We start from the raw sequence: 27,803 nt of genomic DNA, 5'->3' as shown, positions 1-27,803 counted from the left end.
TGAAGTCTTTCTATTCCGACAAATACAGTCTTGGGGATTCTCGACCATACAACACTATTTACACTTTCATTGGGGTTTTGAGTTTTTCCGTGAATGCACTTTTTCAACAGTTCAGGTGCTGCTAAGTCTCTGAAAATAGGTTTTATACTTCATCTCACATCACTAAAATGTACCTGATGAACACGGACGTTAATAATAACACCATTTGACAGCAGTTTAACAGCGCCACAGTGGGTCACGCCCATGTAGAACACATTTCAAAACAAATTTAAAAATAGTTGTAGTCTTCCGAATTGAATAAATTATATATCTATTAAAAGGTAATAGTCTGCAGATTCAGAAAACGCAAAAAAGTAAAAATTGAACTTTTCATGATTTTGAGCCTTTCCGGAGCCCCTTAAACCTAACTAACCTAAGGACATCACACAACACCCAGTCATCACGAGGCAGAGAAAATCCCTGATCCCGTCCTGGCGTTTGTCGGTAAGTTTAATGAACACAACAGATACACGTAACAGGGACTTCAGTCATCGATAATGTTATATTCTTCATTACTTACAGTAGTGTGACCATGCTTTTCGACTCCGCGACTGTAGGAATTACGCGGTTTTGAGGCGAACAACTCGTCGAGCCATGTTCGAAGCCACTTCCATCCGGAAAGAAAGCTCCTTGAAGGTGTTTCGATACAGAGGAGAAGGGATGAAAATCTGAAGGCGCAAGATCGGGTGAATAAGGTGGATGCGGAATGACTTCCCAACCCAACTCCTGCATACGGTTCTTTGTCAGTCTAGCGGAGTACGGGCGGGCTATCGAGGGACAGTACCACTCCACGCCGTCTTCCTGGTCTTTGTTCACCGAGTGCGCCTGCAAGGCGCCTCAGTTGTTGACAATAAATGTCGGCAAGCGATGACTGCACCTCGGGGAAGCGATTCGCTGTACATGACACCGTAGCTGTTCCACCTTTTGTGGATGCACGCACGTCTTTCTACGGCGACTAGCCCCGTACGTTAGCACGAAGACACCATCTCTTGTCACCAGTAACGACACGGTATAGGAGTGGTCGATGTTGTTCACGAGACAATTGATGACGAGCAAGGAGAGGTGCACGTACGGCCAACCGCCGACTTTCGTGATTTCTAGGTACAGCGCGCGGTACTCGTACACCCGACTGTTGAACCTCCTCCTCCCCCCCCCCCCCACCCCCCACGTGCTTGCAGAAGTTGCACGATGGTGCTACGATCACAACTCACCACACCTGCTAAACAGTTCTCGAGTATACTGACATGGATCATTGTAAATTAATGAGTTTATAATGAACTGCTTTACAGACGAATGGAAAAAACTGATAGACGGACCTCGGGGGAACATCAGTTTGGATTCCGTAGAAATGTTGGAACACATGAGGCAAACTGCTTTTTTATTCCGGTCTCTGATCACAAATGATTTCTTTAGACAATGACTGGTTTCAGTCTGTAATGACCATCTCCAGATTTTTTTTATACTGACCCTACGACTTATAAAACAGATTAAGGAAAGGCAAACCTACGTTTCTAACATTTCTAGACTTAGAGAAAGCTTTTGACAATGTTGACTGGAATACTGTCTCTCAAATTCTGAAGGTCGCAGGGGTAAAATACAGTGAGCGAAAGGCTATTTACAGTTTGTTCAGAAACCAGATGGCATTTATAAGTGTCGAGGGGCATGAAAGGGAAGCAGTGGTTAGGAAGGGAGTGAGACACGGTTGTAGCCTCTCCCCGATGTTATTCAATCTGCATATCGAGCAAGCAGTAAAGGAAACAAAAGAAAATTTCGGAGTAGGAATTAAAATCCATGGAGAAGAAATAAAAACTCTGACGTTTGCCGATGACACTGTAATTGTGTCACAGACAGCAAAGGACTTGGAACAGCAGTTAAACGGAATGGACAGTGTCTTGAAAGGAGGATATAAGATGAACGTCACAAAAGCAAAACGAGGATAATGGAGTGTAGTCGAATTAAGTCAGGTGATGCTGAGGGAATTAGATTAGGAAATGAGACACTTAAAGTAGTAAATGATTTCTGCTATTTGGGGAGCAAAATAACTGATGATGGTCGAAGTAGAGAGGATTTAAAATGTAGACTGGCAATGGCAAAGAAAGCGTTTCTGAAGAAGACAAAGTTGTTAACATCGAGTATAGATTTGTCAGGATTTCGTTTCTGAAAGTATTTGTATGGAGTGTAGCCATGTATGCAAGTGAAACATGGACGATAAATAGTTTGGACAAGAAGATAATAGAAGTTTTCGAAGTGTGGTGCTACCGAAGAATGGGTAGATCACATAACTAATGAGGAGGTATTGAATAGAATTGGGGAGAAGAGGAGTTTGTGGCACAACTTGACTACAATAAGGGACCGGTTGGTAGGAGATTTTCTGACTGTATCAAGGGATCACAAATTTAGCATTGTAGGACGGCGTGGAGGGTAAAAATCGTAGAGGGAGACCAAGAGATGAATACACTGAGCAGATTCAGAAGGATGTAGGCTGCAGTAGGTACTGGGAGATGAAGCAGCTTGCACAGGATAGAGTAGCATGGAGAGATACATCAAACCAGTCTCTGGACTGAAGACAACAACAACAACAACAACAAGAAATGAACTGCTACGTCGTAAAGAAAAACTAATTAACTTCACCTTTGGCTTTGACATAGATAAGACAGGTACTGCGATTAAACTCCCTTTTGATTTTATGCCTAGATGGATAGATTTTAAAATTTTTCACCTGTCTAATATGAACACCTGAGAAAAGATTTGGCTATAGAAAAAATATGTTTTCTTCGTAGCTGCTGTAAGGATTACAAATTTAAAAAATGCCAATCGATAAATAAAGCCATAGCACCAAGAGCACCCACAGGTTTTCCTACCTGCCCTTTTCTGCGGATTCTCAACACTCCCCCCACCCCCGCCACGGAAACGGCTGACGCTGACAGGTTTACAGCACCGGGGAGGAAAGTATTCCGCAGCGCCGGATTCGACGGCTATAGTACAATTCATTTATCTTGGCGGTTCGCGCATGCCTGCCCAGACGCGGGAGATTGCTGCGTTGCCAGTTGTACGCGCCAAGAGAAACAGCGCCATAGTATAGTATAGTTCGCAAACTTACGTTTAGGGGGGAGCGCGCAGTTTATGAAATAAAGCCGCCACGGCCGCATTAACCCTTTCGCTGCTACAGAGACGTGCACCCCGCATTCCGCGCTGTGCGCCATTTTGTCATCACTGCACTGCTCGCCTGTGCAGAGACATGGTGTTCCTACTGCTTTGACACACTTATCATTCGATTTCACAAAAACTATTTGGCCCCCAAAAATTTGATTTTTACACATCTTCTTGACTGATACCTTCCCTCCATAAATGACTTAATTTTGTTTCAATGTTCAACGCAGTTATTGTGCAGCGTTAGATGTAGTAAACCATTGCACGAAATTTTGAAGAGTTTGCAGAGGTAAAAGTCCATAGCGTATACTTTCCGTATGGTCGACATTAGATGCCACTAGAAATTTCATAAAATTACATTCAAACGAATAAAACTCATGAAGTAATATAGTTTGATATTGTTTTTAAATACAGAAAATGTTAAGTACCGAGTAAGGTTTGAACTCGGAACCTTTCGTTTAGCAGTCAAACACTTTATCCATCACGCTAACGCAGCTCGTCATTCATTGAAACTCCCCAAAAACTTTAAAATATCACGCAAAATACCGACAAACCCTGTTGGTATGACTATGAATTACTCACGTTTCGTCGAAGTACAATAGGAAATAAACAATTACCGCTGTTCTTTATTGCGAAAAAGCGGTTAGTGACAATGATACGAATCCCTTTCCTCGCTATCGCCTGAATTAGGAGGCTTATTGCTTGTTTGGTTTAATTAATTAATAGAATATGAAGCAGTTGGAATAAAGAATGCTTTTTCCAAACTTTCTTCTATAGAAAGTCTGCTATCAAGACATTGCTTTTGTTCAGTTACTTTATTTATGACTGAACGTTTCTAAAACTGAAGACACTCGTCCGTGCTCTGCACTGCAGTCGCGCGCTGGCAACGTCGTTCTCTGTTCATTGGCTGACTTTTTTTTGTGACTTCAGATGCGCAGAACGAACCCAAACTCGGCCGCCGCCATAAATGACGCGCACTTTAACGGTGCAGTTGGCCAGCCTGGCGCGACGCTGCTGCCGCCTATTGGGCGCAGCGAGGACTATTATTAGCGATTTTCCACGCGGGGCGCGCGGCGATTGTGTAGCGGCGGGCATTGCGAATCGGACACAGCACGACACCACCTGTTTACTGGAGGGGGAGCAGAGGTGTGCAGTATTACGGTCGATGACTCGCGCTACAGCGCGATGCATTCTGGGTCGCTGCCACACTTCCGGCAACAACGCGCCTACAGCGCTAGAGTCCGGCTCTGTTCCACCGCATACCGCCCTGTTGCCATAAAAATTGTTCAAATGGTTCTGAGCACTATGGGACTCAACTTCTGAGGTCATTAGTCCCCTAGAACTTAGAACTACTTAAACCTAACTAACCTAAGGGCATCACGCACACGCATGCCCGAGGCAGGATTCGAACCTGCGACCGTAGCGGTCTCGCGGTTCCAGACTGCAGCGCCTAGCACCGCACGGCCACTTCGGCCGGCTCCCCTGCTGCCACTCTCTGGTTCCAGTCTAATCCTGCAGATTCTGTAATGTAACCTACGTATGTATGGAGAGGGCTCTGACGTACACGGAGGTAAGTAAACCGCGTCCTATTGTAGACAGCAGTCTGTGTGTGAACTGAAATAGATACATGCGTAGTCTGATAGAAGCCACTGGTATAGGCCAGCAACGATGGTGGATTATGATTATTTTACTTGGATCTTACCTGTATGTGGCACCATTGAGTTGGCAGACTTCTGTCTGGTGCCACTGGCTGAAAGGTAGTATCGGCTATCCCTGTTCTACATCCACATTCATACTCCGCAAGCCACCCAACGGTGTGTGGCGGAGGGCACTTTACGTGCCACTGTCATTACCTCAATTTCCTGTTCCAGTCGCATACGGTTCGCGGGAAGAACGACTGCCGGAAAGCCTCCGTGCGCGCTCGAATCTCTCTAATTTTACATTCGTCATCTCCTCGGGAGGTATAAGTAGGGGGAAGCAATATATTCGATACCTCATCCAGAAACGCACCCTCTCGAAACCTGGCGAGCAAGCTACACCGCGATGCAGAGCGCCTCTCTTGCTGAGTCTGCCATTAGAGTTTGCTAAACATCTCTGTAAATCACGCTTACCAAATAACCCTGTGACGAAACGCGCCGCTCTTCTTTGGATCTTCTCTATCTCCTCTGTCAACCTGACCTGGTACGGATCCCACACTGATGAGCAAGTATAGGTCGAACGAGTGTTTTGTAAGCTACCTCCTTTGTTGATGGACTACATTTTCTAAGGACTCTCCCAATGAATCTCAACCTGGCACCTGCCTTACCAACAATTAATTTTATATGGTCATTCCACTTCAAATCGTTCCGCATGCATACTCCCAGATATTTTACAGAAGTAACTGCTACCAGTGTTTGTTCCGCTATCATATAATCATACAATAAAGGATCCTTCTTTCTATGTATTTGCAATACATTACATTTGTCTATGTTAAGGGACAGTTGCCACTCCCTGCACCAAGTACCTATCCGCTGCAGATCTTCCTGCATTTCGCTACAATTTTCTAATGCTGCAACTTCTCTGTATACTACATCATCATCCGCGAAAAGCCGCACGGAACTTCCGACACTATCTACTAGGTCATTTATATATATATTGTGAAAAGCAATGGTCCCATAACACTCCCCTGTGGCACGCCAGAGGTTACTTTAACGTCTGTAGACGTCTCTCCATAGAAAACAACATGCTGTGTTCTGTTTGCTAGAAACTCTTCAATCCAGCCACACAGCTGGTCTGATATTCCGTAGGCTCTTACTTTATCAGGCGACAGTGCGGAACTGCATCGAACGCCTTCCGGAAGTCAACGTTCAAATGCCTCTGAGCACTACGGGACTTAACATGTGTGGTCATCAGTCCCCTAGAACTTCTTAAACCTAACTAACCTAAGGACATCACACACATCCATGCCCGAGGCAGGATTCGAACCTGCGACCGTAGCAGTCGCGCAGTTCCGGACTGAGCGCCTAGAACCGATAGACCACCGCGGCCGGCGGAAGCCAAGGAAAATAGCATCTACTTGTGAGCCTGTATCTAATATTTTCTGGGTGTCATGAACAAATAAAGCGAGTTGGGTCTCACACGATCGCTGTTTCCGGAATCCATGTTGATTTCTACAGAGTAGATACCGGGTTTCCAGAAATAAACCGCGAGCAAAAAACATGTTCTAAAATTCTACAACAGATCGACGTCATATATAGGCCTATAGTTTTGCACATCTGCTCGAAGACCCACCTTGAAAAGTGGGACTACCTGTGCTCTTTTCCAATCATTTGGAACCTTCCGTTCCTCTAGAGACTTGCGGTACACGGCTGTTAGAAGGGGGGCAAAGGGGCAAATTCTTTCGCGTACTCTGTGTAGAATCGACCCCATTGCCAATACCTATGAGGAGCATGTGAGCAGGGGACTGTTCAAGCTCGTGGAGGCTGTGTAATGGTGTGAGGCGTTTGCAGATGGAGTGATATGGGCCCCCTGATACGTGTAGATACGACTCCGACAGTTGACACGTACGTAAGCATCCTGTCTGATCACCAGCATCTATTCATGTCCATTGCGCATTCCGAGGGACTTGGGCAATTCCAGCAGGACAATGGGGCAGCCCTCACGTGCAGAGTTGCTACAGAGTGGCTCCAAGGACTCTCTTCTGAGTTTAAACACTTCCACTGGCCACTAGACTCCTCAGCCATGAAAATTATTGAGCATGTCTGGGATGCCTTGCAACGTGCTGTTCAGAAGAGATCTCCAACCCTTCGTACTCTTACGGATTTGTGGACAGCCCTGCAGGATTCATGGTGTCAGTTCCCTCCAGCACTACTTCAGACAGTGGAGTCCCTGCCACGTCGTGTTGCGGCACTTCTGCGCTTTCGTTGGGACCCTACGCGATATTAGGCAGACGTAACTGTTTCTTTGATTGTTCAGTGTATCCTAGGAATCAAGAACCTCAACGATTTTTCACTGTTACCGGTATTGTCGGCCATCCGGGGAGTTGTGGTATCTTGTTTACATGCACTCACTCATGGGCGTTGCAACTGCCATTGCTGTCGATCGTTTCCATACGTGTGTGAGAATGTGGGGACCGTCACGACATTTGCATAGTGATTAACGCAGTAAATTTACACAATCAACAACGAGCTTCTGTACAGTTTGGAAGGTAGGAGACGAGGTACTGGCAGAAGTAAAGCTGTGAGGACGGGGCGTGAGTCGTGCCCGCAAAAGGCAAAGGTCTCGAGTTCGAGTCTCGGTCAGGCACACAGTTTTAATCTGCCACGAAGTTTCATATCAGCGCACACTCCGCTGCAGAGTGAAAATCTCATTCTGGCAATAACGAGTTTTCGTTTTAGGACGTCTTAGCTCTAAGAATGCGTCGATGTGTAATGAGTATCATAAACTGAGGAACATGTTAGTTTGGTACGAGGAAGGCTCAATAGATTTACGATTTTCACGTTGGATCCTTATCCACACGCATGATAAATAAACAGATCGCGTATCTACACATTGACGATGTCGAAGAATTACAGTAATGACAGTAACTTGAGAATTACTGTAAGGACACGGGCATCAGAGTCCAACGTCAAATCGCTGCTTTGCAGAGGTTCGAACACGCACATCATCGCGACGATTACCGCCGCACACCCGCCATGCGTGCCAGCCTGCTCACTGTAGGCGCACGCCGGCCAGGGTGCAAGTGGAGCGGGGCAGGAGGTGGCAGGCACCCGCGGCCACGCACCTGCTGTCCGCCCCCGCAGGTCCCGTTGGTTCCGGCAGTTTCCGGAAGAGCGCCTTAGTGTGCCGGGGTATCTCCCGTGCGCTCGCGTCGCGTCTCGCCGGCGACCTGAAACCGAAGCTAGCGGGAACCCGATACCGGCTACTCGCGCCCGCGACAGCCGATACTGCACTCGGCCTCGCAACGCGCAAAGCGACGGCTTCCGCCATCACCCGCTTCTCCGTGTGCAGCGCAAAGTGTTGGGAGACAGGAGGAAAGCATGCTCCGCATGTACAGTAAGTTCCACAAGAAACTGTACGAAATGCAAGGACGCTATTATAAATACACGTTTACACGAAGATACATCTCCATCATACTGCGCAAGCCACCTAATGGTGTGTGGCAGAGAGTACTTTCAGTACCACTGTCTGATCGCTCCAATCGTGTTCCACTCGCAAATACTGCGTTGGAAGAAGGATCTTCGATAAGCCTCTGTATTGGCTGTAATTTCTCCAATTTTCTCCTCGTGGTCAATGCGCGAGATGTATGTGGGGGTGGGGGAGTAATATGTTGTGATGTACTATCTGTCTTCTGTCATAAATTGATGGAAAACTGTGATTTCAAGAAGTAACTCCAGTAGCAGATAACTGATCGAAAACTGTAGTTTCAGGTCTTGAAATCACTTTTCGATCGATTATCTAGTACTGGAGTTACTTCTTGAAATCACAGTTTTCCATCAATTTATGACAGAAGACAGATAGTACATCACAAAAAATGGTTCAAATGGCTCTGAGCACTATGCGAGTTAGCTTCTGAGGTCATCAGTCGCCTAGAACTTCGGACTAATTAAACCTAACTAACCTAAGGACATCACACACATCCATGCCCGAGGCAGGATTCGACCGTAGCGGTCGCACGGTTCCAGACTGTGGCGCCTAGAACCGCACGGCCACTCCGGCCGGCAACGTCTGCCAGTGGAGATTGTTTAGCATCTCCGTAATGCTCTCTCGCTACCTAAACGATCCCGTGACGAAACGCGCTGCTCTTTGTTCGATCTTCTCTATCAGTCTTACCTGATAGGGATCCCAGATAGACGAACAGTACTCAAGAATTGGGCGATCTAGCTCCTTATAAGCCACTTCTTTCGAGAATGAGTTACATTCCCTTAAGATTCTTCCTATGAACCTGAGTCTAGTGTCCGCTTTTCCCGCTGTGTGTTTTATATGGTCATATCACTTAAGGTCGCTCTGGACAGTTTCGCCTAGATATTTTACGTCAGACGCTGTCTCCAGGTGTTTGTCATCAATAGTGTAGCTGTACAGTTGTGGATTTCTTTTCCTATATATGCGCAATATGTTGCATTTATTTACTTTCAGCCGGCTGTTACGACCGAGCGGTTCTAGGCGCTTCAGTCCGGAACTGCGCTGCTGCTACGCTCGCAGGTTCGTATCTTGCCTGGGGTATGCATGTGTGTGATGTCTTGTACGACCTACGCCAACAATATTTCCTCTTAAACGCTTCTACACCTGTGTATAGCTCCCACTTCTGTGGATTTAATTTCTGCCAAAGCCCCGAATATACCATAAGTTTGGTCGAAATCGGTGATGCCATGTGGGCGCGGTCCACCGGTAACGTAGTATCATCTGTGATCATCCCAAAGTGGATGAGTGGGCATGAATACGAACGCCACCGTGGCTGCACAACTTCCCCGTCTGCACCGTGCCTGAGCACCGCTATGCTTACTCGCTGTCGGCCAAGCATGCCCAGTCAGCTGGGGCTGTCCAGTACGCACCGGAACGCACCTCACGGCTGCGAACCGCGTGCAGAGACGGGCGGACGCCGGCATCATCTCCAGGGACAGAACGCGAGATGGTGTCGGTAGGTAGGAGGGGGAGGGCGAGGGAGGGAAGGCAAGGAAGGAGGAGAGGAAAGCAAAGAGGAGAGGAAAGCAAAGAGGAGAGGAAAGCAAAGAGGAGAGGAAAGCAAAGAGGAGAGGAAAGCAAAGAGGAGAGGAAAGCAAAGAGGAGAGGAAAGCAAAGAGGAGAGGAAAGCAAAGAGGAGAGGAAAGCAAAGAGGAGAGGAAAGCAAAGAGGAGAGGAAAGCAAAGAGGAGAGGAAAGCAAAGAGGAGAGGAAAGCAAAGAGGAGAGGAAAGCAAAGAGGAGAGGAAAGCAAAGAGGAGAGGAAAGCAAAGAGGAGAGGAAAGCAAAGAGGAGAGGAAAGCAAAGAGGAGAGGAAAGCAAAGAGGAGAGGAAAGCAAAGAGGAGAGGAAAGCAAAGAGGAGAGGAAAGCAAAGAGGAGAGGAAAGCAAAGAGGAGAGGAAAGCAAAGAGGAGAGGAAAGCAAAGAGGAGAGGAAAGCAAAGAGGAGAGGAAAGCAAAGAGGAGAGGAAAGCAAAGAGGAGAGGAAAGCAAAGAGGAGAGGAAAGCAAAGAGGAGAGGAAAGCAAAGAGGAGAGGAAAGCAAAGAGGAGAGGAAAGCAAAGAGGAGAGGAAAGCAAAGAGGAGAGGAAAGCAAAGAGGAGAGGAAAGCAAAGAGGAGAGGAAAGCAAAGAGGAGAGGAAAGCAAAGAGGAGAGGAAAGCAAAGAGGAGAGGAAAGCAAAGAGGAGAGGAAAGCAAAGAGGAGAGGAAAGCAAAGAGGAGAGGAAAGCAAAGAGGAGAGGAAAGCAAAGAGGAGAGGAAAGCAAAGAGGAGAGGAAAGCAAAGAGGAGAGGAAAGCAAAGAGGAGAGGAAAGCAAAGAGGAGAGGAAAGCAAAGAGGAGAGGAAAGCAAAGAGGAGAGGAAAGCAAACAGGAGAGGAAAGCAAACAGGAGAGGAAAGCAAAGGAGGAGAGGAAAGCAAGGAGGAGAGGAAAGCAAGGAGGAGAGGAAAGCAAGGAGGAGAGGAAAGCAAGGAGGAGAGGAAAGCAAGGAGGAGAGGAAAGCAAGAGAGGAAAGCAAGGAGGAGAGGAAAGCAAGGAGGAGAGGAAAGCAAGGAGGAGAGGGAAGGAAAGGAAAGGAAAGAGAGGAAAGGTGGGAAGGAGGAGGAAAGAACGCATCTGCGCCTCTGTCAGAGGCAGTCACAATAATTGTTAGGTCAGGCCAATGTGGAGAGCATCCAAGCAGGGTGTTCCTAATAGACGACGAGTAACCCCCTCCCAAATTCCCGTTTCCTTATAGTAACGATCTGCCAGAAGCTGATTTTTCACACATTTCAGTTTTTGTGACGTCAAATCTCCTTAAGTGTCGTTCAGTGGTATGATCCTGCAGATGCAATTCAGTGGTATTATGGACATTAGGGTTGTCTCATTTTTTCCATTTCGCGTTTCTTCGCACACTCTCCCTCGTGTTTTTTCTTCTGTTTCAAAGAGCTTTTTTGATGTGTTTTTATAAAATTTAAGACGAGGAACCCGTACCGCAGTTGCTGAGAACTTGCATCATGCGAGTACGCGTTGTTTACTACTGCTTACGAGTGTGCCCGAGTGCTATGGTACTCCATAATGCGGCAGGCGAGTCTCTTTCAGGCAAGAGTTTGGACGTGCTGAAGAAGTTAAGCACAGACTTAGATTTCTTAAACAACGCTCGTTTTCCTTGGGATTCAGACAGTTCCCATCTTAGTGCAAAGAGGCTACGATCTATCAGTCACGTACTATGTGCTTGAAAGTCAAGAAACGGAACTTCATTTAAGAAATCTGAAGGTGTTTCCAGAATGAGATTTTCACTCTGCAGCGGAGTGTGCGCTGATATGAAACTTCCTGGCAGATTAAAACTTGGTGCCGGACCGAGACTCGAACTCGGGGACATTTGCCTTTCGCGGGCAAGTGCTCTAGGATCTGAGTCGCAGTCCGGCACACACTTTTAATCTGCCACGAAGTTTCATATCTGAAGGTGTGCTTATCTCGAAAATGTGGAAACTCTTGACTGAAATCAACTCACGATTCGCCTGAAGAGTGAAAGTTTCTAACTGTAGTACGATAGCCGTCAGACACTCACATAAGCAGTAATAAACACGTAATGAGATGACAAGCCAAAGGCCTTGCCACAGTGGTAACACCGGTTCCCGTCCGATCACCCAAGTTAAGCGCTGTCGGTCTGGGCTAGCACTTGGATGGGTGACCATCCGGTCTGCCGAGCGCTTTTGGCACGCGAGATGCACTCAGCCCTTATGAGTCGAACTGAGGAGATACTTCATTGAGAAGTAGCGGCTCCGGTCTCGTAAACTGACATACGGCTGGGAGACACCACCATGCCCCTCCATATCCGCATCCAGTGACGCCTGTGAGCTGAGGAAGACACGGCGGCTTGTTCGGGCTCAGTATTGATGAGATGACGCCAGTCCCCAGTCACTGCAGCCTGCATTTCTCGTCTTAAATTTCAGCGAAGTAGGTCTCAGAATTCTCCATTAAAAAAAATTAAAATCTTGCATTTGTGTGTGACGAAACACGAAATTTGAGAAAATGTAGACACCGAATAGAGTTAGCAGTAAAGTAATAATAAATTAAAACGTCACCGATCATCCGAAGTTTACTGGATCAGCAGCGAAAATGTAAGAGAGAGGATGGTTACAAAAGGTTTGAAATAATGTGTCAAGTATGTTGTTGTTGTCGTTGTTGTTGTTGTTGTTTTACGTCCTGAGACTGGTTTCGTGCAGTTCTCCATGCTACTCTATCCTGTGCATGCTTCCTCATCTCCCAGTACATACTGCAACCTACATCCTTCTGAATCTGCTTAGTGTATTCATCTCTTGGTCTCCCTCTACGATCCTTACCCTCCACGCTGCCCTCCAATACTAAATTTGTGATACCTTCATGCCTCAGAACATGTCCTACCAACCGATCCCTTCCACTAGTCACGTTGTGCCACAAACTCCTCTTCTCCCCAATTCTATTCAGTACTTCCTCATTAGTTACGTGATTTACCCATCTAATCTTCAGCATTCTCCATTAGCACCACATTACGAAAGCTTCTATTCTCTTGTTGTCCAAACTATTTACCGTCCACGTTTCACTTCCATACATGGCTACACTCCATACAAATACTTTCAGAAACGACTTCCTGACACTTAAATCTATACTCGATGTTAACAAATTTCTCTTCTTCAGAAACGCTTTCCTTCCCATTGCCAGTCTACATTTTATATCCTCTCTACTTCGACCATAATCGGTTATTTTGCTCCCTAAATAGCAAAACTCCTTTATTACTTTAAGTGTCTCATTTCCTAATCTAATTCCCTCAGCATCACCCGATTTAATTTGACTACATTCCATTATCCTCGTTTTGTTTTTGTTGATGATCATCTTGTATCCTACTTTCAAGACACTGTCCATTCCGTTCAACTGCTCTTCCAGGTCCTTTGCTGTCTGACGGAATTACAATGTCATCGGCGAACCTCAAAGTTTTTATTCTTCTCCATGAATTTTAATACCTACTATGAATTGTTCTTTTGTTTCCTTTACTGCTTGCTCATTAAAACGTGTCCACTGATCGAAAGTTTTACTGGATCAGCAGCGAAAACGTAGTAAGCGAGAAAAGGGTTCAAAAAGGCTTCAAATAATACGTCAAGTTTCTTGAGAGTCGCTAAATACTCTGATTCTCAACTGCTGCACGACCACAGAGTGGCTGAGAAGGAATGGTTAATATTGTGGGCTATGAGATGCACACAGTAGTCAGGTAGTAAATATGGTCTTGAAAATGCTTTCCCTCAGAACTGTGAGTGCCACATGTTCAGTATTCTGAGACAAATCTCCCCTATTGCAAGCTCTTTGCTTGTCGTACTTTGAGGGGTTTCAGTATGGAGTGAAAGAAGAAAATGTCCCGTGAACGTGTCCATACCTTGACCTATGAGCAACAGTTCTGTGGAACACGTGTGTTTTACAATACTGAAGATGACCAAGTGCACATCTGTTCTTTAGGCCATGTTCTCGTTCAAAATGGTCGAAAATGTGTTTTTTACGGGAGTTTTTTGAAAGGTGTGTGTGTGTGTGTGTGTGTGTGTGTGTGTGTGTGTGTGTGTGTGTGTGTGTGTGTGTGTGTAGAACGTTGGGACGGAAAGGGTTTTAAATCTGTCCGTTACGAAAGTTTCTCCAGCCCACTGTTCGAAGCAGTGTCTCGGCCGCCATGGCACGTTCTCAGCCGAAAACACCCGGCTGAAGTGGAGAACTTGTGTCGTGACGCACGTTCCCAAAATGATTTATGCTGCAGTATGCGTGCAAACATATTTGCCGAAAACGCTGACTAACCACGTGCGCACGCTGCCGAACGCAGCACAGTCAGCCCGGCCAGATAGGCTTTTCTCACCATGGACTAAGAGGGAATTGCTCTCCAGGAACAATTCGAATAAGAGAAACGGTTGGTGTAAGGTCCTGGAATGGTAACGAAATCACTTTTTTGGTCAAATTTTGGTCTAAACAGAATTTTTGGTCCGCCATACTGGATTAGCCATTTTGAATTTTGAAAATATAACCTCACTTTGAGTTCAGCGACATCAAAATTAAACCAAATTGGACTAATAATACAAAGTTTTCCTAAACTCTAAACAGGTTTTTCTCAACGAGAGATTTTTCAATACTGCGTGCAGCCCAAAGTGAAAACGGTTCATCCTCGTAACTTCTACCTTTGATCCCCGAAAAGTAAACACTTTTCTTCGGAGCTTATACCTACTATACACGAAATTTTTTATTATTAACTATTTTTTGCAAAATCACAAAGAGTAAAACAAATCCCGAAAAATCGAACTCAAAAGTTCGACTTAGCACCATATCGTTAAATTTAACGTTATGTCATTGTGATTAGGTATAAGCTTCCATACTGTTGATCTAATATAGACCAATGTTATGCATCTTTGATTTCTGGTAACTCCCGAGCAGCTACATTACACGCAGTCTGCATACTTCGAACTCTTAGGCCCTGGAGCACACCATAATTACGGGTGCCGTTTTGTTTTTTGGTATTTAAAATCCAAAATAAAGTTCAAAGTATGATCAGTCATAATCCCCAAACAGGTCCGTTCTCTTTTCATTGCCCTTTAAAAAAAAAAAGTTGCCAATTTTTGCTCATCTGAATGAGAATCTGCCCTAAAGGTGAGTCCTTTGGTTGGAATGGTCATTCCTCTCATATTTCCGAGTACTGACCATTGCTCCTGCGAGACCCTGTACAGTATGCGTATTTGTGCTCGCTCAGCTACTTCGCCTGAAGCCATATGTACTGCAAAAAACTCTTTCTACTTACAATAGTTATGTTATTGTGCTAAACCTGTAACGTATGCTTATATTTCTTAAGGGGTATATCACGACTACATTTCACATTTTTAAATTCGGTCAATAATTACACTCCTGGAAATGGAAAAAAGAACACATTGACACCGGTGTGTCAGACCCACCATACTTGCTCCGGACACTGCGAGAGGGCTGTACAAGCCATGATCACACGCACGGCACAGCGGACACACCAGGAACCGCGGTGTTGGCCGTCGAATGGCGCTAGCTGCGCAGCATTTGTGCACCGCCGCCGTCAGTGTCAGCCAGTTTGCCGTGGCATACGGAGATCCATCGCAGTCTTTAACACTGGTAGCATGCCGCGACAGCGTGGACGTGAACCGTATGTGCAGTTGACGGACTTTGAGCGAGGGCGTATAGTGGGCATGCGGGAGGCCGGGTGGACGTACCGCCGAATTGCTCCACACGTGGGGCGTGAGGTCTCCACAGTACATCGATGTTGTCGCCAGTGGTCGGCGGAAGGTGCACGTGCCCGTCGACCTGGGACCGGACCGCAGCGACGCACGGATGCACGCCAAGACCGTAGGATCCTACGCAGTGCCGTAGGGGACCGCACCGCCACTTCCCAGCAAATTAGGGACACTGTTGCTCCCGGGGTATCGGCGAGGACCATTCGCAACCGTCTCCACGAAGCTGGGCTACGGTCCCGCACACCGTTAGGCCGTCTTCCGCTCACGCCCCAACATCGTGCAGCCCGCCTCCAGTGGTGTCGCGACAGGCGTGAATGGAGGGACGAATGGAGACGTGTCGTCTTCAGCGATGAGAGTCGCTTCTGCCTCGGTGCCAATGATGGTCGTATGCGTGTTTGGCGCCGTGCAGGTGAGCGCCACAATCAGGACTGCATACGACCGAGGCACACAGGGCCAACACCCGGCATCATGGTGTGGGGAGCGATCTCCTACACTGGCCGTACACCACTGGTGATCGTCGAGGGGACACTGAATAGTGCACGGTACATCCAAACCGTCATCGAACCCATCGTTCTACCATTCCTAGACCGCCAAGGGAACTTACTGTTCCAACAGGACAATGCACGTCCGCATGTATCCCGTGCCACCCAACGTGCTCTAGAAGGTGTAAGTCAACTACCCTGGCCAGCAAGATCTCCGGATCTGTCCCCCATTGAGCATGTTTGGGACTGGATGAAGCGTCGTCTCACGCGGTCTGCACGTCCAGCACGAACGCTGGTCCAACTGAGGCGCCAGGTGGAAATGGCATGGCAAGCCGTTCCACAGGACTACATCCAGCATCTCTACGATCGTCTCCATGGGAGAATAGCAGCCTGCATTGCTGCGAAAGGTGGATATACACTGTACTAGTGCCGACATTGTGCATGCTCTGTTGCCTGTGTCTATGTGCCTGTGGTTCTGTCAGTGTGATCATGTGATGTATCTGACCCCAGGAATGTGTCAATAAAGTTTCCCCTTCCTGGGACAATGAATTCACGGTGTTCTTATTTCAATTTCCAGGAGTGTATATAACGTACTGAACCAATACTGTGTTGCACCTAGGAGACGTTGGTTAGGCAACCTGCACAGCGGGTATCCGGTTACCATTTTAGGCAATTAGTGATACAGATTTGTGAAGAATGCGACCACCAAGACTGCCTGTAGTACCCGTGCTGTTTTTCAGGTTTCCGTACCTCAGTCGGGAAAAACGGAACCATTATAGGTCGGCTTTGTTGTTCTCTGTCTCTCCAACCCCTTTCCTCAGGAATAGGTTGACGGACCAAGTTTAAATTTTTGTCATTTGTTACGGTCTACGAACCCTTGGCGGTGTGAGAAATTAAAGCTTCTCAGTCGATGCACTCTAAAGACACAGTCATTTGCATCACAAATTTTGATACTTATAAACTCACTCATTAGAACGTATAGGGTTTAGAACACTGTTCCCAACCTATGGGGGTCATTACTCCCTCAGGGGTAGAAAGAAATTTTCTGCGGGGTAAAAACTAAACGATTCGATACCGTTTCGGTGACGAAACTAAATTATTTTCAAAAGATAATATAAATTACCAATAATTACTTCTCAATTAGTAGCATTAATGGGTTGGAGGCGCGCGCGCACACACACGCACACACACACACACACACACACACACACACACACACACACACACACACACACCAAAGAGACTGGTACATGTGCCTAATATCGCCCCGTTGGGCGAAAGGGAATCCGGTCCCTATTCCGGAACCCGGCAGCGGAACCGATACAAGTCGGGCCCGTCTTTTAGAGATGCTCGTCGGGGTAACCCAAAAGGACCCGGAGACGCCGTCGGGAGATCGGAGAAGAGTTTTCTTTTCTGCATGAGCGTTCGAGTTCCCTGGAATCCTCTAGCAGGGAGATAGGATTTGGAACGCGAAGAGCACCGCAGTTGCGGCGGTGTCCCGATCTTCACCTCTGAGCTTGAAAATCCGGGAGAGGGCCACGTGGAGGTGTCGCGCCGGTTCGTACCCATATGCGCAGCAGGTCTCCAAGGTGAAGAGCCTCTAGTCGATGGAATAATGTAGGTAAGGGAAGTCGGCAAATTGGATCCGTAACTTCGGGATAAGGATTGGCTCTGAGGATCGGTAAAGTCTCAATGTAGACAAGTGTAATGTGCTGCGAATACATAGAAAGATAGATCCCTTATCATTTAACTACAAAATAGCAGGTCAGCAACTGGAAGCAGTTACTTCCATAAATTATCTGGGAGTACGCGTTAGGAGTGATTTAAAATGGAATGATCATATAAAGTTGATCGTTTTAAAGCAGATGCCAGACTGAGATTCATTGGAAGAATCCTAAGGAAATGCAACCCGAAAACAAAGGAAGTAGGTTACAGTACACTTGTTCGCCCACTGCTCGAATACTGCTCAGTAGTGTGGGATCCGTACCAGACAGGGTTGATAGAAGAGAGAGAGAAGATCCAACGGAGAGCAGCGCGCTTCGTTACAGGATCATTTAGTAATCACGAAAGCATTACGGAGATGATAGATAAACTCCAGTGGAAGACTCTGCAGGAGTGTTGAAGTTTCGAGAACATACCTTCACCGAAGAGTCGAGCACTATATTGCTCCCTCCTACGTATATCTCGCGAAGAGACCGTGAGGATAAAATCAGAGAGATTAGAGCCCACACAGAAGCATACCGACAATCCTTCTTTCCACGAACAATACGAGACTGGAATAGAAGGGAGAACCGGTAGAGGTACTCAAGGTACCGTCCGCCACGCACCGTCAGGTGGCTTGCGCAGTATGGATGTAGATGTAGATCGTGTACGAGGTGCAGGGAATCTCTTCTGAACAGCACGTTGCAAAGCATCCCAGATATGCTCAATGATGTTGACGTCTGGGGAGTCTGGTGGCCAGCGGAAGTGTTTAAACTGAGAAGACTGTTCTTGGACACACTCTATAACAACTCTGCTCGTGAGGGCTGCCGCATTGTCCTGCTGGAATTTCCCAAGCCAGTTGGAATGCACATTGGACATGACAGATCAGACAGGATGCTTACGTACGTGTCACCTGTCACAGTGGTATGTAGACGTATCAGTGGTCCCGTATCAGTCCAACTGCACACACCCCACACCATTACAGAGCCTCTACCAGCTTGAATAGTCCCCTGATGACATGCAGCTTCGATGGATTCATCCCATCGATACAATTTCAAACGAGACTCGTCGGACCGCGCAAATGTTTCCTGACATCAACAGTGAAACGTCGGTGTCGACGGGCCCAGGCGACACGTAGAGCTCTGTGTCGTGCAGTCCTCAAGGGTGCACGAGTGGGCCTTCGGCTCCGAAAGCCCGTATTGATGGTGTTTGATTGTATGGTTCGCACGCTGGTACTTGTTGATGGCGCAGCATTGAAATCTGCAGCAATTTGCGGAAGGGTTCTCTTCAGTCATCGTTGGTCCCTTTCTTGCAGGATCTTTTCGATGTCAGAGATCTGACATTTTGTCGGATACCTGATACTTACAGTACACTCGTGAAACGATCGTACAGGTAAATCACCACTTTAACGCTATCTCGGAAATGCTATGTCGCGTCGATCGTGTGCCGACTGTAACACCACGTCGAATCTCACTTAAGGGGGGGGGTAGGACGTCAAACGCGCCGACTTCGAGAAGGAGAGGCACCACAGGACATTTTAATTTCCACTGTCTATACTTTTACAAATAAATTCATACAACTTTGTCACCATGACCAGGAAGGATTCAGGACCCACACTCAATGCACTGTAAGTTCGAAAATACGAAAAAATATTTTTTAAATGTGAAATTTCATGATTTTTTGCACGTACTGTTGGTATAGGTACACTTTTCTTCATAAGTAAGAGAGATTCTTCGATGAATTTTGCGCAGCTTACAAATCATACTTACAGGTGTATGAAACTCTACAATTTATTTAATCTATGGAAAAATGAATGGGCTGTTACGTTTTAAACTTCGTGTTTAGAGAAAACTCTAATTTTATAGTTAATTTTATAGTTAATTGTCTCAATTTTTACCACTTTTTAATAGATGTGAAAAATTCTAGAGTTTCATACACCTGTAAGTATCGTTTGTATGCTGTGCAAAGTTCATCGAAAAATCTTCGTTACTCATGAAGAAAAGTGTACCTACACCAACAAATGCAGCAAATACTAAGTGGAAAAAAAGATGAAATTTCACATGCAAAACAATTTTTTTTTTTACGTTTTTGAACTTCCTCTGCTGTGAGAGTAAATCCTGAATCCTTCCTGATCAAAGTTTTATGAATTTATTTGTAAAAGTATAGACAGTGGAAATTAAAATGTCCTGTGATGCCTCTCCTGCTCCAAGTCGGCCCGTTTGACGTCCTACCCCCCCCCCCTTACCCTTAAATCTTGACAACCTGCCATTGCAGCAGCAGTAATCAATCTAACAACTGCGCCAGACACTTTTTGTCTTATACAGGCGTTGCCGACCGTAGCGCCATATTCTCGCTGTTTACATACCTTTGATACGGATGCCTATGACGGGTTTCTTTGGTGTTCTAGGTGTATTTCACATTCTTTTGGCACTTGAAATGTTGTTTAACATGGCTGATGTTTTGACGGCCTTCTCTCTCTCTCTCTCTCTCTCTCTCTCTCTCTCTCTCTGCGTGTGTCCTTGCCTTGCCTTGCCTTCCACGCTACGCGCGGCTGGCGGTCCCTCCACACTCCGCTCGCCTTGTCGACGCCGCCTGCCCGCTAGCCTACGGCTTCCGCGAACGCCCCGTCGGCCGCCTATCCGGCGAGCTTCCAGTAAAAACGCTACTGCTGCGGGCTTCTTCCTCAGCTCATTACTGCGGCCTCTTCCACCCCACCCCGCCACACCGTACCTCCTGCCACTACATTCCACGAGTAACTCTCCCAGCAGCCGTTCCCGGAACACTTTCCCGGCGCGCCTGTTTCGTTTCCAGCACAACACTTCTGCCGCCGTCCCACTTGTCGCAACACCTCACCTCCTCCTGCATTGCGTCACCTCCTGTCGAGAGTCCGACATCTCCAAACACGTCCCACTCGCTACCTGTAACAGCTTATCAACCAAATTACCGTAATGTCAAGTTTGTTTGTGTGGCCATCCTCCGCAGCAAGCATATAAATACTTGTTTTGCAAATCAAACTGCCTTTTCCTGCTGCTAGATATTTTATTTATCCCATAAGCAGCCGGCCGCGGTGGCCGTGCGGTTCTAGGCGCTGCAGTCTGGAACCGCGTGCCCGCTACGGTCCCAGGTTCGAATCCTTCCTTGGGCATGGATGGGTATGATATCCTTAGGTTAGTAAGGTTTAAGTAGTTCCGAATTCTAGGGGACTGATGACCTCAGATGTTGTCCCATAGTGCTCAGAGGCATTTGAACCATTTATCCCATACGCGTTTCGCCTTTTCCTGTTCTAAGGCATCATCAGTAGGGTCTATAATGATACAGTTTTGTTACTTATAGATTATCAAACAGTTCACTTCCCGATTTTTGGTAAAAAAGTAATTACTTACGATTTGCTGATGTGCCTTTCCTCACATCTGGTGTGGAGGTCCCACTACCACTTTTATCACTGCCATATATTCAGATCTTTGTGTTCTCGCCATCCACACACTGTTCACCACGTTTCTCACTGTTTTTTGTGGTGGACTATGGTTATTTTGTCACGCGATACACCTATTTCCTCGTACACTTCTTTTCACAGCGTAAATATTGCAACTCCATTACGTGTTTCATCTTGTTGGTATGTTTACCTATGTGTTGCCAACCTAACGAAGTATATGTTCGTTACTACTATTTATGATATTTATACCGTGTGTGTGTGTGTGTGTGTGTGTGTGTGTGTGTGTGTGTGTGTGTGTGTGTGCGCGCGCGCTCGTACATGAGTGGGAGAGAGGGGGGGATAGAGGCGAATTTTTTTTTACTTTTATTTTATTTTTTTTTTGCGGCCGGGGGGGGGGGGGGTTGGGGGGCCTGTACTAGGTGTTAGCTAGTGGCTGAAAGCTTTGGTGATAGCCGTTTTGACTTTTCGTAAACATACCAAACAAGATGAAACACGCAATGGAGTCGCAATATTTGCGCTGTGAAAAGAAGTGTACGACGAAAAAGGTGTATCGCGTGACAAAATAACGCTAGTCCACCACAAAAAACAGTGAGAAACATGGTGAACAGTGTGTGGAAGGCGAGAACACAAAGATGTGATTATATGGCAGTGATAAAAGTGGTAGTGCGTCCTCCAGACCAGACCTGAGGAAACGCCGATCAGCAAATCGTAAGTAATTACTTTTTTTACAAAAAATCGCGAAGTGAATTGTTTGATAGTCTATAACTAACAAAACTGTATCGTTATAGGTCCCACTGATGATGCCTCAGAACAGGAGAAGGCGAAACGCGTATGGGATAAATAAAGTAACTAGCAGCAGGAAATGGCAGTTTGATTTGCAAAACAAGTATTTAACATAATATCGAATGTCAAACACTACTCCTCTCAGGAACCACCATTTTTCCCCCCCTCATGCAGAGCGCAGCAAGTTATCTTGGATGGAGAGTCCTCGGTCGACGTACGAGCCTTGTGCAGAAAGTAACGCACTGCCTATTTTTTCTTCAACAATTCTTCATTGAACATCATGACAATTTCACGCACAAAAGAATGGTGTTTTAACTACGCACCCTATTTTTCCACGTACTATCTCACGCCGTTCTACAGCCTTCCTATGGCGCGAAATAAGGGCGTGTATGTCCTGTCGGCACCAATCCTTGTCCTGGTGGCGGACGAAGTGCTCCACTGTGTGAATCACCTCCTCATCGTCCTCAAAATGTCTTCCACGAATCGCATCCTTTAACGGCCCAATCAAGTGGAAGTCCGAGGCGGCTAGGTCAGAACTATAGGGTGGATGGGGTAAAACTGTCCGAACTTTGCAAAAACAGACTATGTCTAATAGAATAGCAGCAATCAGTGGATGTTTCTTACAATCCCTGTCGATTGCAAAATTTTTGTTCATGTGACCGGTTTCGGTTCATCTAGAACCATCTTCAGATCTGATATTTCGGTTACAGGAGTAATTTGGACGGGTTACTCCTGTAACCGAAATATCAGATCTGAAGATGGTTCTAGATGAACCGAAACCGGTCACATGAACAAAAATTTAATCAACACGGATTATAAGAGACATTGTCACACTGTCCCACCCTGTTTTGCGATGAGTTCACACTTGTGTGGGGCCGGGCGTTATCGTGTTGCAGCAAAACATCTCCTGGGTTGCTGTGCCGCCAAAGTCGCCTGAAGCGCGTCTCGAGTTTTGTTAATGTGTCGACATATGCTTCTCAATTACCGCTACAGCCTGTTGGTATCACATCAGTGAGAATCACACATTCACAGTCCCAGAACACGGTGATCATGACCTTACCGGCGGAAGGAGTTGCTTCGAATTTTTTCTTCTGTGGGGAATGGGAATGGCGCCATTCTATCCACTGTCGTTTTGTTTCGGGCTCAAAATGGTGAACCCGGGTTTCATCAGCTGTCACAATCCGGGACAAGAAGGCCTCCACTCAACCTCAAAACGTCGCAACATATGAAGATATCTGAATAATAGATTTCAGCTATCAGTCGTCCTTTGGAATTTTTATCGGCAGATCTACATTTCAGCTAGAAAACTACCATTTCTCAATGCATCATCATTTTTGGTCAATGCATGTAATGCCTGTTGGTCGGACGTTGTCTACAGTTCACCGAATGCTCACGTTTCCGACTTTGATAAAGGTCGGATTGTAGCGTATCGCAACATTGCTGCTCGCGTCGGTCGAGATCCAATGACTGTTAGCAGAATATGGAATCGGTGAGTTCAGGAGGGTAATACGGAACGTCGTGCTGGATCACAACGGCCTCGTATCACTAGCAGTCGAGATGACAGGCATCTTATCCGCACGGCTGTAACGGATCGTGCAGCCACGTCTCGATCCCTGAGTCAACAGATGGGGACGTTTGCAAGACGACAACCATCTGCACGAACAGTTCGACGACGTTTGCAGAATCATGGACTATCAGCTCGGAGACCGTGGCTGCGGTTACCCTTGACGGTGCATCACAGACGGGAGCGCCTGCGATGGAGTACTCGACGACGAACCTGGTTGCACGAATGGCAAAACGTCATTTATTCGGATGAATCCAGGTTCTGTTTACAGCATCACGATGGTCGCATCCGTGTTTCGCGACATCGCGGTGAACGCACATTGGAAGCGTGTATTCGTCATCGCCATACTGGTGTATCACCCAGCGTGATGGTATGGGGTGCCATTGGTTACACGTCTCGGTCACCTCTTGTTCGCATTGACGGCACTTTCAACAGTGGACGTTACATTTCAGATGTCTTACGACCCGTGGCGCTACCCTTCATTCGATCCCTGCAAAACCCTACATTTCAGCAGGATAATGCAGGACCGCATGTCGCAGGTCCTGTACGGGCCTTTCTGGATACAGAAAATGTTCGACTGCTGTCCTGGCCAGCACATTATCCAGATCTCTCACCAATTGAAAACGTCTGGTTAATGGTGGCCAAGCAACTGGCTCGTCACAATACGCCAGTCACTACTCTCGATGAACTGTGGTGTCGTGTTGAAGCCGCATGGGCAGCTGTACCTGTACACGCCATCCAAGCTCTGTTTGACTCAATGCCCAGGCGTATCAAGGCCGTTATTACGGCCAGAGGTGGTTGTTCTGGGTACTGATTTCTCATGATGTATGCACCCAAATTGCGTGAAAATTTCATCACATGTCAGTTGTAGTATAATATGTGTGTCCAATGAATACCCGTTTATCATCTGTATTTCTTCTTGGTGTAGCAATTTTAATGACCAGTAGTGTGTTTCGTACGTCATCATCATGGCCACACGACTAGAATTATCAGACTCTGAACGCAGAATGGTAGTTGCAGCTAGACGCACAGGACGTTTCATTTCGCAAGTCTGTAGGGAATTCAGTATTCCGAGATCCACAATGAGTGTGTGCCGAGAATAGCACATTTCAGGCATTGGCTCTCACCGTGGACAATGCGGTGCCCGACGGCGTTCACTTAACGACCGAGAGCAGCGGCGTGTGCGAAAGGGTGTCAGTGCTAACAGACAAGCAACACTGCATGAAATTACCGCACAAATCAGTGTGGGATGTGCGACGAACGTATCCGTTAGGATAGTGTGGTAATATCTGGCGTCAATGGATGGCAGCATACGACCGACGCGAGTGACTTTGCTAACAGGACGACATCGCCTCTGGTGGGTTCGTGACCACATCGATTGGACCCTAGACGAACGCAAAACCGTGGCCTCGAGTATCGATTTCACTTGGTAACAGCTGATTGCAGGGTTCAGGTACGGTGCAGACCCCACGAAGCCATGGACTCAAGTAGTCAACAAAACACTGTGCGGCTGGTGGTGACTCCGTAACGGTGATGGGCTTTGTTTTACATGGAATGGACTCGGTCCTTCGGTACAACTGAACCCATCGTTGACCGGAATTTATTACATTCAGCTCCTTAGAAACCATTTGCAGCCATTCACGGATTTCATGTTCCCAGACAACGGCGGAATTTTCACGGATGACAATGCACCATGTCACCGGGTCAGAATTGTTCGCGGATTGGTTTGACGAACATTCTGGACAATTCGAGCAAATAATTTGGCCACCGGATCGCTACACACGAATACCATCCGACATTTAGCGCACATAATCGAGATGTCACTTCGCGCACGGAGGGCTGCAGAGGCAGCATGGCTGAATATTTCTGCAGCCGACTTCGAACGACTTGCTGAGCCCGTGCTGCACCACGACGGGCAGAGGAGGTGCGACACGATATTAGGAGGGTTTTGTCACCTCAGTGGAGTCCGCACATAGGTTTGGGCAGAACAAGTTCCGTGTAGACGCAGCTGCTGAAGTTTCGGCCTCTGGCGTCATCTTCAGGAGCGCGTGAGTCAGGGTCCTGTTAGCCGCTGGGCGCTCCTCGGCTTTCCAAACGGAGCCGCGGCCCCAAAGCGACCCGCCTTCTGGGAAGCGCAGTGCGTGTCCATCCGTGGCACGCAGAGGGAAACTGCCCGGCCGCCTACGGCGCCGCGAGCTGCGAAACGTCTCCGTCCGCCCAGGGGATCGGGGAACGATGACGTTGCCGGACTTCCTCGCAAGCGACGGTGGAGTTCAGAGGATGAATTCCTACTCTGCAGCGGGGCGTACGTTCACTTGGAAGTTCTAAGTACACTGAAAATTACTGTCGGACCCTGTCTCGTAAGTGGGGTACTTGGCTGTCAGAGGGAACTGTGCTACCAAAACACGATTACGATGGTTCTTGCAGCTGTACTTCCACCAGAGTGTGCTAAACACAGATGACCAAGGAATGTTATACGTTATGTGATCAAAAGTATCTGGACAGGTGACTGAAAGTGACGTACAAGTTCGTGGCGCCCTCCATCGGCAATGCTGGAATTCAATATGGTGTCGGCCCACCCTTAACCTCGATGACAGCTCCCACTCTCGCACGCATACGTTCAATCAGGTGCTGGAAGGTTTCTTGCGGATTGGCAGCCCATTCTTCACGGAGTGCTGCTCTAAGGAGAGGTATCGATGTCGGTCGGAGAGGCCTAGCACGAAGTCGGCGTTCCATAACATCCCAGAGGTTGGAATTTTCACTCTGCAGCGGAGTCGGCGGTGATATGAAACTTCCTGGCAGATTAAAACTGTGTGCCGGACCGAGACTCGATCTCGGGACCTTCGCCTTTCGCGGGCAAGTGCTCTACCAACTGAGCTACTCAAGCACGACTCACGCCCCGTCCTCACAGCTTTATTTCCGGCAGTACCTCGTCTCCTACTTTCCAAACATTACAGAAGCTCTCCTGCGAAACTTGCAGAAATAGCACTCCTTCGGTAGCTCAGATGGTAGAGCACTTGCCTGCGAAAGGCAAAGGTACCGAGTTCGAGTCTCGGTCCGGCACACAGTTTTAATCTACCAGGAAGTTTCAACCCAAAGGTTTTCTGTAGGATTCAGGTCAGGACTGTGTGCAGACCAGTCCATTCAGCGATGTTACTGTCGTGTACCTACTCCGCCATAGGCCGTGCATTATGAACAGGTGCTCGATTGTGTTGAAAGATGCAATTGCCATTCCCCAGTTGCTCTTTGACAGTGGGAAACAAGAAAGCGCTTAAAATATCAATGCAAGCCTGTACTGTATAGTGCCACGCCAAAGAACAAGGGGGGTGCAAGCCCCACCACGAGAAACACCGCAACACCATCGTCTCCGCATTTCACTGTCGGCACTACACACGCTGGCAGATGACGTTCACCGGGCATTCGTCACACGCACACCCTGCCATCGGATCGCCGCATTGTGTACCGTGATTCGTCACTCCACACAACGTTTTTCCACTGTTTAATCGTCCAATGTTTACGCTTCTTACACCAAGCAAGGCGTCGTTTGGCATTTACCGGTGTGATGTGTGGCTTATGAGCAGCCACTCCACCATGAAATCCACGTTTTCTCCCCTCGCGTCTAACTGTCATAGTACTTGCAGTGGATCGTGATGCAGTTTGGAATTCCTGTGTGATGGTCTGGATAGATGTCTGCCTATTACACATTACGGTCCTCTTCAACTGTCTGTGGTCTCTGTCAGTCGACGGACGTGGTCGGTCTGTACGCTTTTGTGGTGTACGTGTCCCTTCACGTTTCTACTTGACTATCATATCGTAAACCGTGGACCTAGGGATGTTTAGGGAGTGTGGAAATCTCGCGAACAGACGTGACACCCAAATCACCTGAGCACGTTCGAAATTCCGCGGAGCGCCCCATTCTGCTGTCTCACGATGTCTGATGACTACTGAGGTCGCTGGTATGGAGTACCTGGCAGCACAATGCACCTAATATGAAAAACGTGTGTTTTTGGGGGGTATGCGGATACTTTTGATCACATAGTGTAGGTTTGCCCTCCTGCTTTCCGAGTAATACTACCTTGCAGAAGTGTGCCCACCCATTGCCGTGTGTGTTTTTCGTAATAATATAATAATAATAATCTTCAAAAAAAGTAATTTAGTTTCCTAACCGTAACACAATCGAATTCTTTAGTTTTTACCCCTCAGGGGATAATCACCCCCAGGTTGGGTACCACTGTAGTATGAGCTGTACACGTGA

General features: G+C 47.2%; 1 protein-coding gene and 1 pseudogene across 1 annotated transcript in view; one reads left to right on the top strand and one right to left on the bottom strand.

The window, feature by feature from the left end:
* Window positions 1-27,803, bottom strand: part of LOC126213559 (uncharacterized) — a 641,937-nt gene that overhangs the window by 301,932 nt on the left and 312,202 nt on the right. The window lies entirely within an intron of this gene.
* On the top strand, window positions 11,928-12,045 carry LOC126214054 (5S ribosomal RNA; annotated as a pseudogene).

The sequence above is a fragment of the Schistocerca nitens genome, chromosome 11 (assembly GCF_023898315.1).
Source record: "Schistocerca nitens isolate TAMUIC-IGC-003100 chromosome 11, iqSchNite1.1, whole genome shotgun sequence".
In the NCBI taxonomy this organism is placed as follows: domain Eukaryota; kingdom Metazoa; phylum Arthropoda; class Insecta; order Orthoptera; family Acrididae; genus Schistocerca; species Schistocerca nitens.
Note: the sequence above shows the minus strand (reverse complement) of the source record. Positions and strands in the feature narration are given on the sequence as shown.